The sequence below is a fragment of the Arctopsyche grandis genome, chromosome 3 (assembly GCF_051622035.1).
Source record: "Arctopsyche grandis isolate Sample6627 chromosome 3, ASM5162203v2, whole genome shotgun sequence".
Taxonomy (NCBI): domain Eukaryota; kingdom Metazoa; phylum Arthropoda; class Insecta; order Trichoptera; family Hydropsychidae; genus Arctopsyche; species Arctopsyche grandis.
Genome location: NC_135357.1, coordinates 35,916,226 through 35,928,105, shown reverse-complemented (window position 1 = coordinate 35,928,105; position 11,880 = coordinate 35,916,226). Strand labels below are relative to the sequence as shown.

The 11,880-nt window shown below is 39.6% G+C and overlaps 1 long non-coding RNA gene across 1 annotated transcript; it reads right to left on the bottom strand.

Annotated features, from left to right (window-relative positions):
- Nucleotides 1–1,059: 1,059 nt before the first annotated feature.
- LOC143909571 (uncharacterized) lies at nucleotides 1,060–11,880 on the bottom strand. The gene is made up of 2 exons (XR_013260349.1): nucleotides 11,459–11,880; nucleotides 1,060–2,267 (listed from the first exon to the last, which is right to left on the bottom strand). It is a non-coding gene; the product is annotated as an uncharacterized LOC143909571 (long non-coding RNA).

Below are 11,880 nucleotides of genomic sequence, written 5' to 3'. Positions count from 1 at the left end.
GTCGGTTTTTATTTATAAGTTAGATAAGAAAATGTTACCTAGGTATTTCGATAGATATTTTATTAGAGGTATGGGGGAAGGCGAGTGCAACAGTGATGGTGTTGTTTATTCTGACGAAGAGAATGCTTCCCGCAAAACGGTGACTGACCGTGTGACTGATCGCATTGGTACTGCCAGAACCCCGGCGGTCACCACAGAGGGTTACATTTACATAAATATAGCATTAGAGGTAGCAATAAATCACAGAATTTAAAATTAAATAAGAGTAGGAAAAACGTGTATGTATGGAAGTGTTGTTACTTATAATAAGCTGCCAGATGAAATTACAAATATACTTGTAATATTGATAAACTTATGGTAGCTGTAAGGTAACATCTCAAACAGTGTGTATGTATCTATGTACATATGTGAATGTATGTGTATATATTAATACATTATTATTTGTGTGATTGAATATAATTAGTTATTAAGCTTGGCTATATCTTAAATAAACAAATAAAACCTCTATTGTTTCAACACTCTACAATCACACATCCTATTCAAATCTAAACTGTCAAATATCATTCTGATTGTATAGATACTCCTTTCAAAACTTGTCTACCTAAATCTTGTTTACACAAAACTGCTATTTGGAAAATATAATATAAGCATTTGAGAATAATGGTTATAATTTTTATCATCTCTTCCTCGTCCCTGTAACAAGCTATTCGCTCCACAAAATAATTTTATTTCTGAAAAGCTCGCCAGCCGCTACACACATATGAATTGTCATCGTAGTATATTCTGCTTACAATCTACTATTTCTGCTTTTTAATTTACATGTTATATTTAAGAAAGAAAATAACTGTATCATAGTGCAATTTTATAGAGTTATAATTACTTAAGTATGTTTCGAAATCTTAATTCACTGAAATAAATCCCAATTTATGATTGATCGTGTAAATATAATATGACTCGGAATTCCCAAACATTGGCTATTTTTTTTTTTTTTTTGATGCTTGACCATTTCTCGTCCACCTTGATTTTTCGGTTTTAAATTGAAATAAGAGTCAGGTAATTGGGTTTAAATACGGGCCACTCAAGCAACAGAATAGCATTTATTCATATAAAAGCATTAAAATATAATTTTAATAACATTTAAAACAATCGTAACAAAAAATATATATTCATTAATGTAAAACACAAAAAAAAACACATGAAATAAGTGATTTCAACATTGAATCATTGAAGAATCACCAAATAAAAAAAAATCAGATGTCTCCGTTCTTCGGTGAATTCTTTTCATGAGTTTTAAGACACAATATTGATAATGGACTTTTCGCAAGAGAATAGGTAAAAGACAATGATTAGAACTATTAAATTATTTGAATTAAAAGAGATAAACTTTATATGGTGAGTGATTAGCTGATTAATATTTAAGTCATATATGTAATTATGAGAATAACAGAGAATTACACATCTTTAGAAAAATTGCTTTTAACAATATAAATAAGTAATAAAGGTAAAACATTATAAACAAACAATATATGTAAAACATAAATTATTTAGAAAAGGTAAAAACATATATACATAATTTAAAAAATATGAAGATACATACATATACACAAAAAAAATTATGTATCAATTTTAAGTTCTGGTAGAACAATGTGAAAACAAGGTTATAATCTAATCGTGATATTTTAGTCAGTTTGGAACTATAAATAAACAATATTTTTATGGAAAACAAAAGTTTAAACCAGTCTAAGTATTTTCTGCATACCTCTGAACTATTAAATATAATAAAGTTTATTTCAGCTTCATGAGATGGGATGAGTTGGAAATAATTATATTTTTAAATAATCTATATAATATCTGTCTATCCACTAATAAAACTCCAATCATAGATCCATCTCCAAATCCTTAACAACATTAGTGAGAGCTAAGCGTTCGGTATGAGAATCGGCAGTCACTATATATTTTGGATTTATGTTCCCCAGAAATCTTTCAAAAGAGCAAATGCTGAAAAATTCTCAAAAGTTGTTAGACTTAAGTAGTGATAACTGCTAATGGAACAGCGCTGGCTATACTTTCTGTCAGAACAAAAGTTATGGTGTGTTGTTGCAAATCACAGGATGACGTTGAGTCAATAAATATAATGTTATTATGGTTTGGTCTCTCTTCATTAGCGGAGTTGTGATTTTTACAGTAAAGGGATTTTCTATAAATTTAATTTTGGCGCCTCCTATTCTCCCTATACATTGAATAGTCTAACATTGAATGTATATTTTCTGTAAGAAAAGAATTTTAAATTTATTATGTACATATGTAGCTTTATTATGTACATATGTACATAATAAATTCATTGACCGATTGATTCATTTTTTCTCGTATTCTATTTTTCCAATATTTCCATTATTTTTATACTTTAGTTTAGTTATGTAATGTGCTATTTAATCATATTATAGCTTTCATTCTTTTCCTTTTCATTTGTTTATTTTGTATTTACCTTTTTCATTTGTTTTATATTTGTAAATTTCAATTTCTACTTATATTCTATCTTATAACCTTTTCCAAATATTTTAATACTATAGTTTAATTATGCAATGTACTACATATTTTGTCATGCCTTTATTCTTTACTTTTTAATTTGTTTTCCTTATATTTATCTTTTTCATTTTTGTAAAAATCTATTATTGGACTCGGATGTTACATATATTATTTATTTACTTTTTGTTTTTTTTATACCTATCTCTGTACATCCTGTCTGTTGATTTTTCAATTAATAAAATAAAATAAAATAAAAAATATGTAGCTTTATGTCGCGGGTTGAGCGAGCTCGGTGCGGACGTGTGTTTGTGTGTTGTCCCGATAAGTATGTAGAATTTTGTGTTAAATTGGAGCTAAAGAGGAGGTGCTGGGATGAGTATTTAGCTCTTCTGGCGCCTCGCAAGTTAGTACATATTCAGAATCATTACCTATGCTTGATTTCATATTTTTACTTTATCTATGTACGTAGTAACAATAGATGAAGTTTTGTGATCATGCGAAAATTCGAACTCGAGATTTTGACTGATTCGAACTCAGAATCGATCACTGATCACGTTTTCATGATCTAGTTTTTAAATGGAATTTAAATTTATAATATTTTCATATTTACATAATTACCCACATAATTTCGATCACATTTCTTTTGATAATAATTTATTATTAACGTCGATTGATTTATTAATGAGAGTGTAACGTTACATAGAGAGACGCCCCGTAGACCGGTGACGTCATGGTGACGCCGACCAATGGTGGAGTCGGGCGTTGCGGCCAATGACTGCACCAGACTCCTTGACCAATGATAATACGTGTATGCGCTGAGCGCTCTATGATATAAGAATGGTACGCTCTCGATCGGGGGCATTACCAACACCACACGCACACAACCACAGTCGCCCCCACACAATAGCAACAGATACGCGCCACTCGCGGAACTCGACTCCGACCCCGATTTCGATTCCGAATCCAACTCCAACAAAATGGAGGTTACCGCCACTGCCAAGTCCCCACCTGCATCAGCAGCTGTACCCGCACTTACAAAAACCCCGGCACCACAACCGGAAGACTACTTATTCCCGGTTGGCATAATCCGTAACAGGAATGTTACACAAAAGCGTCCAACTCGCGACGTGCCCACCCAACAAGCGGCCCCCAGCGCCCCGTCGGCAAATACGCCCCAAACCCCTCGCACAGCACAAATTCGTGCACCCCCTCAAACCACAAGCCCCGCTCACCCATCTGGAAATACCGTCTCTGACACTCCTTCACAAAATGTCCAAAGAGCAAAGGTTGCTCCAATCTTCCTTAGGTTGCCATCGGACTACAAGGCAGTTCAAAGGAAACTCAACCAACATAACTACAAGTTCACGGCCGTCTACTCTGAAAACAGAGTAAAAATCTCCCCTCTCACCATCGATGATTACCGTAAAATCACGAAATTGCTCCAAGAGCAACAATTTCAGTTTTATGCCCACCCTCTAACGGAAGACAAACCGCTCAAAGTAGTCATTAGAGGCATTAACCCCAACTACTCCGAATCGGAAGTCCTCGCCGAGCTGGCCAAACTTGGCTATAAAGCCAGTAAAGCCACCGTCATGAAATCACGACGTGACAAGCGCAACATGCCCATGTTCACAGTCGAGACCACACGCGACGAAGAGGGGAAGAAATTATTCAACCTCTCCAGCATTTTCGGCCAACTGGTTCGCATCGAATCACTTCGTCGTGGTGACACTGTACCGCAGTGCCACCGCTGCCAAGGCTTTGGACATGGCTCCTACAACTGCAATGTCGCCCCCTTATGCATCAAATGTGCAGGACCCCATTTGACCACTGACTGTGCGTCAACCCCTCCCACCCCCAACCAAAGAAGACCAACGTACCGCAATAAAGACACGTAGACACAAATTTTCCTCCCCTAACCCCACCCACCCAACAAACCAACATCAACACCAGCTGGAACCCAAATCAAAACCAAGACCTTTCAAATCGGATGAGCAAAATCGAACAGTCCATTGAGTCGATAAATGCCATCCTGATCATGCTCACCCGACAGAAAAAATGACTTGTTACCTCAAGATCGTTTACTGGAACGCTTGCAGCATACTCTGCAAGCGTGTCGAATTCGAGCAATTTCTGCTCCAACACTCCATTGATATCGCACTAGTAAACGAAACTTGGCTCAAACCCGGTAATAGACTACACTTCTCAAACTACACTACATACAGAAACGACAGAATAGGCAAAGCCGCCGGCGGCACTGCCATATTCATCAAACACACGATCCAACACAACTTGGCCCCGCGGCCGATCACCACAGGAATAGAACTGACGTCGGTAGAAGTTTGGACCAACACCGGCACCCCACTCATCCTCCACGCAGTCTACAACCCTCCAAATCAACACTTACTCACCACCGACTTAGACAACATATTCAACACCAACAAAGCCACCATTGCCGCAGGCGACCTTAACGCCAAACATTCCAGATGGAACAGTCGAGCCACTAACAATAATGGGAAAATTCTCCTTAGTTATTCCCAACTCTCAAACCCAAAAGTCTCCGTCACGGCCCCAGATGAACCCACAAGAATCCCCATTAACTTCAAAGGTAGACCTGATATCTTAGACATCGTTCTTACTCAAAATTTTCCAGGTGCGCAGTCCTTGACTGTAGTAAATGATCTCTCTTCCGACCATCACCCGGTCATACTAGAACTCACCAACACCCCTGTAACTATAAACCCCATCCTCCGAAGTACCATATCTTGGGAGAAATTCTCAACTCTCCTTCATCACACCGTCACTTACCCCCACTCGATTCACACCACCCAAGAGATAGACTCGGCTATTAACGTACTCACTGACGAAATACAGTCAGCCCTAGAAGCCAGCACCACCACCACTCCCCACTCTCCCCTGCACCCGCAAGCTTTACCACCCGACATTCGCGATCTTATTCGCCTTAAGAATAGAGCTAGGAAGGCATTCCAAAGAAACAAGGACCCAATCCTCAAACAGCGAATGAACAGACTTCAACAAGACGTTAAAAACGCCTTATGGCAACTACGAAACGACAACTGGGATACCAAACTCAGAGCGCTAGAAGACGGACATAACGGTTTCTGGAAACTGTCAAAAATCTTCAGAAGCAACGGCAATAGGATCGACAGGATCAAAGTTGGAGATAATTTTGTCTACTCCACCGCCGATAAAGCGGAAGCCCTAGCTGACAGTCTCCAGGACCAATTCTCGCTCTCAAACTCTAATCTGCAAAGCGACTTTTGCCAAATGGTTGAAAGCTCCGTCAATAGCTACCTCGAAAACCCAGCCCCAGTACCCATTGTCGCCACTTCGCCGCTTGAAGTCCAAAATATTATCAAAAGCATCGCCGCCAAAAAGGCCCCTGGCCCTGACGGAATCTCCAACAAAGCTCTAAAAGAACTCCCTCAAAAAGCCATCGCTGCACTCACAGCTATACTAAATGCCACCAACAGAATCTGCTATTTTCCGAGTCAATGGAAACTCGCTAATGTCATTCTCATCAGAAAACCCTACTCGAACCCCTCCCTCGCAACAAGTTACCGACCAATCAGCTTGCTATCCTCACTGAGTAAGATCCTGGAACGGATCCTAATCTCAAATCTCAACAGCGAAATCGCAAAAATTGACCTTCTTCCCAAAACACAATTTGGTTTTAGACCCCAACATTCTGCCGTTCACCAGATTCACAGAGTTGTTGAAACCGTTATAGACGGCTTCGACCACAACATGTCTACTGGAGCAATCTTCCTAGACATTTCCAAAGCTTTCGATAAAGTCTGGCACTCTGGCCTCCTTTACAAAATGATTGCTGCCAACATCACCCCCCACTCAATACGATCCATCGCATCCTTCCTAAGAGAAAGGAGATTTCAGGTCAAACTCAAGGACCGCATTTCAACTCAGCGAGGCATCTCCGCTGGCGTACCCCAAGGCTCCATCCTCGGCCCCACGCTATTTAACCTTTACACACACGACATACCCACTCCTACACATAGGTACACAAACATCGCACAGTACGCCGATGACACGGCCATCTTAGCGAGCTCCGTCGGCCCCAAGGGAGTCTCACTCGCCCTCCAGAAGTACTCGGACCAACTGGTAGCGTGGTACGATAAATGGCTGATGAAAATCAACCCGGATAAAAGTCAGGCAATATTCTTCTCCAGACGCAAAAAACGGTGCAAACCAGCCAAGCCAGTCATTATAAACGACCAACCAGTCAACTGGACCACGTCTACCCGCTACCTGGGGGTAATAATCGACCGCAAATTAACCTGGAGACCCCACATCACTAACGCGGTGCGCAGAGCTAGGGCAGTTGCGTCAAAGCTTTACCCACTATGCAAACCCAACAGCAAGCTCTCGCTTAAAAACAAGTGCTTGCTGTATAAATCTATCATCCGCCCACAAATCACGTACGCGAGCCCCGTGTGGGCTCACACTACCATCTCCAATACATCCATACTCAAACTACAGACAGTTCAAAACAAATTCTTGCGTGCCGCGGGCAACTACGACTGGTACACAAGAAACACTATAATTCACAATGACCTAAACATTGACCACCTTGACAAACACGTACACAAACTTGCCGTGAACTACTTCAAGTCTCTCGGCAAGATAGACAACCCTCTTATAAATTCCCTCGGTGAGACCAAACTCACGATCAATCAAAGGCCCATCGACATCTTGAAGATGGGTATAGGCTAAACTAGGATAGATAGAATTAATCTGTAAATATATATTATGACAACAGTAACCATAAGTTAAGTTAACCAAACCACTAACATAATACTATAGCCTCTAAATATAAAACTAACCATACTAACCGTAACAGTATCCCATAGTTAATGCACTAACCTATGCTTAGTGTTCTAGCCATCCAAATCAGCAATGCGAGCAGCCGCCAGCCCGCACCACAACATCACCGCGAATCGGATCCCAGATAATTCGCTAGATCGATAGGCATGGAGTAAACTCCATGGAACTATCTATAAAATATTACCCACTACTACTCGGGGGCATTCGGATCCTGACCTCCACCGGACGAGCAGCAATAAAGACTTGGAACCTGCCTGCGTGTTTTCTTGTACCTCGACCTGACTCCACTTACCTCTGAATACTCTTCAATAGTATTGATAATATTTAACGTTGAATTATTTCATATTTAATATTGAGTGTTGAATGGTTTATATTTCAATGTTGAATTATTTCATAATTGATTATTTAATATTGAGTGTGAATTTTATTTAATGTTGATAATTTAATATATTGGATACTTGTACTCAACGTTAACGTTATTGTTTGGTACTAATTTCATAAATATTATGATTGTGAATAAACTGTCAATATATGTAAATATATCATAAATGGAAACACACGTCCGTCCGCACGGAGTAATTACTAAGCTCAGAGCAGAGCTCCATGCAACCGCTCAGGTCCCCAAGTTGCAAATAGGGGAACGACTCTTGTAGTCCACTGCCATGGCGACATGGTGGTCCTGGACAAGGAGCGCTGAGATAAGATTGGTGATGAGTGAATCCGTGGTAAGTTTCATTCTATAAAATGTCACACAACACTATGACGGTCTCAGGTCAGCGGCGAGTAACTGCCGCCGCTTAACAAAAGCACAACCCGGTTTTGAAAGGTACCGTAACATCTTTCATAGAGAAGGAAACTCCATAAAAAATTCCCTGGCAGTGGGCAGCAGCTCTGTCAGTACCATCCACGGCGGAAATATATGCAATATACTAAAACGGCAAAAGATGGAAGATTCAAAGCGACGTGGCAGCCACCCAATCGGTTTGAATTCTGCGGAGCAGAAAGTTTGGGGAAAACTACTGTGCTCTCATATCCCTAGTATAACCACCATGAAGAGAAAACCTAAAACCACGGCCCCGAGTCTCCGGCGTCCCTTCAATGGGACAGGGGTGCTAAGAATCCCCGGACTCAAAGTGGTGAACATACGAAAAATTGGTACATGGAACGTTAGGACCATGTATCAAGCAGGTAAAATTGAAAATCTGCAAATAGAAATGAAAAAAAAACAAATACAGATGCTCGGCATAAGCGAAGCTAGATGGCCTGGAGCAGGAAAAACGATGCATTGCAATGGATATACGACTTACTACTCGGGATCGCTTGACGGCACTCATAAGAATGGTGTTGCTGTGCTTCTGGAAGACGACATCAGTAAAAGTGTGAGAAACTTTATTCCGTTATCTGAACGAGTCATGATGATACAATTAGGAGGAAAACCTATAAATGTTAACATAATACAAGTGTATGCCCCCACTTTCGATAAAGAAGAAAATGATATTGAAGAATTTTATCAACAAATCAAAGAATTGATGACATATACGAAAAAACATGATGTTAACATTATAATGGGAGATTTCAACGCCAAAGTTGGAGACGAAGAAACAATGGGTATAACTGGTCGCTTCGGACTTGGAGAAAGAAATGAGAGAGGAGACAGACTAGTTCAGTTTTGCCAAGAAGAGCAGTATTTTATCTTGAATACTTTCTTTAAGCTACCTAAAAGAAGATTATACACATGGAAATCCCCAATGGACTGTCCTGATAATATTGTGCGAAACCAAATTGACTTTATTTTGATAAACAGTAGATTTAAAAATAGTATAAAATCGGTGAAAACCTACCCTGGTGCAGACGTGGCATCCGATCATAATCTACTTTGTGGGAAATTGAAGATAAGACTGAAAAAGTTTTTAAGAGCATCAAAACCTAAACCAAGATTGGATTTAGAGCTGCTTAAAAATCTTACGATCCACGAACAATTTACAAAAGATCTCAATAAAAATTTTAAACAAAAATGTATTGAAGAAAATAGTAATGTAAACTTAAAGTGGGAAGGTATAAAATCAGCAATGACCCAATCTGGGAAAAAGTTTCTTGAAACAAATCAAATAATTAATAAAAAACAACCTTGGATGACGGATGAAATTATACATTTAATGGAAGAACGTAGAAAACACAAACATAATAATCCAACACAATATAAAAATATTCACCGCCAAATTCAAAGGAAAATTAAAGAAATCAAAGAAAAATGGATGGAAAATAAATGTAACGAAATTGAAAAATTACAAGAAAAACACGACGAATTTAACGTACATAAAAAACTAAAAGAAGCAACAGGATCATTCAGAAAAAAAGATTTCATACTCCTTAGGAATAAAAATGGAAAAATCATTTTAAATATGGATGAGAAGAAATCAGAATGGACCGAGTACACAAAATTGCTCTTTAAAGACAATAGAGAAACCGGAGGGCATATTGAAGATCCAGAAACGGGACCATATATATTGAAATCCGAAGTGGAGCATGCTATAAAACTAGCAAAGAGTCGGAAAGCTACTGGACCGGATCTGATTCCTGCCGAATTTCTCAAGTTATTGGACGACGATAACATAGAAGATCTAACAAAACTCTTCAATAAAATATATTTATCAGGCGAAGTACCTAGCGATTGGTTACAATCCATATTTATCCCGTTGCCCAAAAAGAGTAACGCGAGGACGTGTAGCGACTTCAGAATAATTAGCCTAATGAGTCACACATTGAAGATCCTACTAAAGATAATACAGGGCAGAATTTACTCACGGTGTGAAGAGGCGATTAGCAGAGGGCAGTTTGGGTTCAGACAAGGCTTGGGTACCCGAGAGGCCCTTTTCTGTATGAAAACACTACTCCAAAGATGCAGAGAAGTCCGTAAACCTGTGTACATCTGCTTTATAGACTTTGAAAAGGCCTTTGACCGTGTCCAACACGCTCGCCTGATGGAAACATTAAAAAATATTGGCCTGGATGACAGAGATGTCAGATTGCTACGAAATATTTATTGGAATCAGACTGCAGTAGTACGTGTCGATGATCAATTCACTGATGAGATTCCTATAGAACGGGGCGTCAGGCAAGGATGCATCCTATCACCTACTCTTTTTAACACCTACACCGAATCCATCTTCCACGATGCTCTCCAAGAGGCGGAGGGCATCAAGGTGGGTGGCGAGACGATCACCAATATAAGATATGCTGATGACACGGCACTAGCCGCTGAAAATTTAGCAGACCTGCAAAGATCTCTAGACCGTGTACATCAATAAAGCAATCGAAGAGGTCTGCGCATAAATCTAAAGAAGACAAAATTTATGATAGTAGATAGAATGCAAACAGACACCGGGAATCTAACCTTGGATGGAGAGGTGATAGAAAGAGTAAAAAGATTCAAATACCTGGGTACCTGGCTGAATGAAGAGATGGACCCAGATGAAGATCTAAGAATCCGCATCGAGATGGCTAGAACAGCATTTGTAAAAATGTAGGCGGCGCTTACAAACAAGCATCTCAATCTTCATACGCGGTTGAGATTCGCGAAGAGCTACGTCTGGACAGTATTACTACACGGATGTGAGACGTGGACTCTGAAAACCAAGATGATCAGCCGCATTGAAGCTTTTGAGATGTGGGTCTATAGGCGTATGCTGAAGATTCCGTGGACCAAAAAGATATCAAACGAAGCTGTCCTCGGCATGATGGGGAGAGGCAGGGAACTTGTTTCTGTCATCAAGCGGAGAAAGATGGAGTACCTCGGACACATGATACGGGGTCCAAAATACGAATTTCTCCGTTTGATAACCATGGGGAAAATAGAAGGAAAAAAATGGATTGGCAGGAAAAAGTTATCTTGGCTTCGAAACATGCGCATGTGGACCGATATGAGCGCCGAAGACTGTTCCGAGCCGCTGCAGACCGATGCGGATATATTCAAATAATCGACGAGGTGGTCGCCAACGTCCGGATGCGGACAAGGCATTAACAAGAAGAAGAAGCTTTATAAAATGTTCATTTTCATAATATTCATTACCTTGATCATACTAGTCATTTTTCCACCTCTTTCATATAAAAATGCAGCATGCTGTTGAACTGCCTCCACCACATCCACTATACTATGAAAATAGCATTGAAATCAGTGGAACCCAATCACGGGAATGTTTATCGACTTGGAAACGATCCACCTTGAATTTGTTAGACCAGCATACAATGAAATCCATCCCGGCAAAAAGCTTTATGGATAAGCCGTCATCTGATGTGGAACCCACGGGGTTATGTTTGTATTCTTTAGAAAAGTTGGACATGATAGAGGAGGGGCAGTAGATGTTAGATATGCGTTCAGCTATATCAGCGGCTTCGAAGAAAAGTGAACACTGACTCATTAATGGATTATATATGTCGCGGTATCAATGCACACACGTCAAATGTCAAATGTGAAAACGTAAACAAATGTCT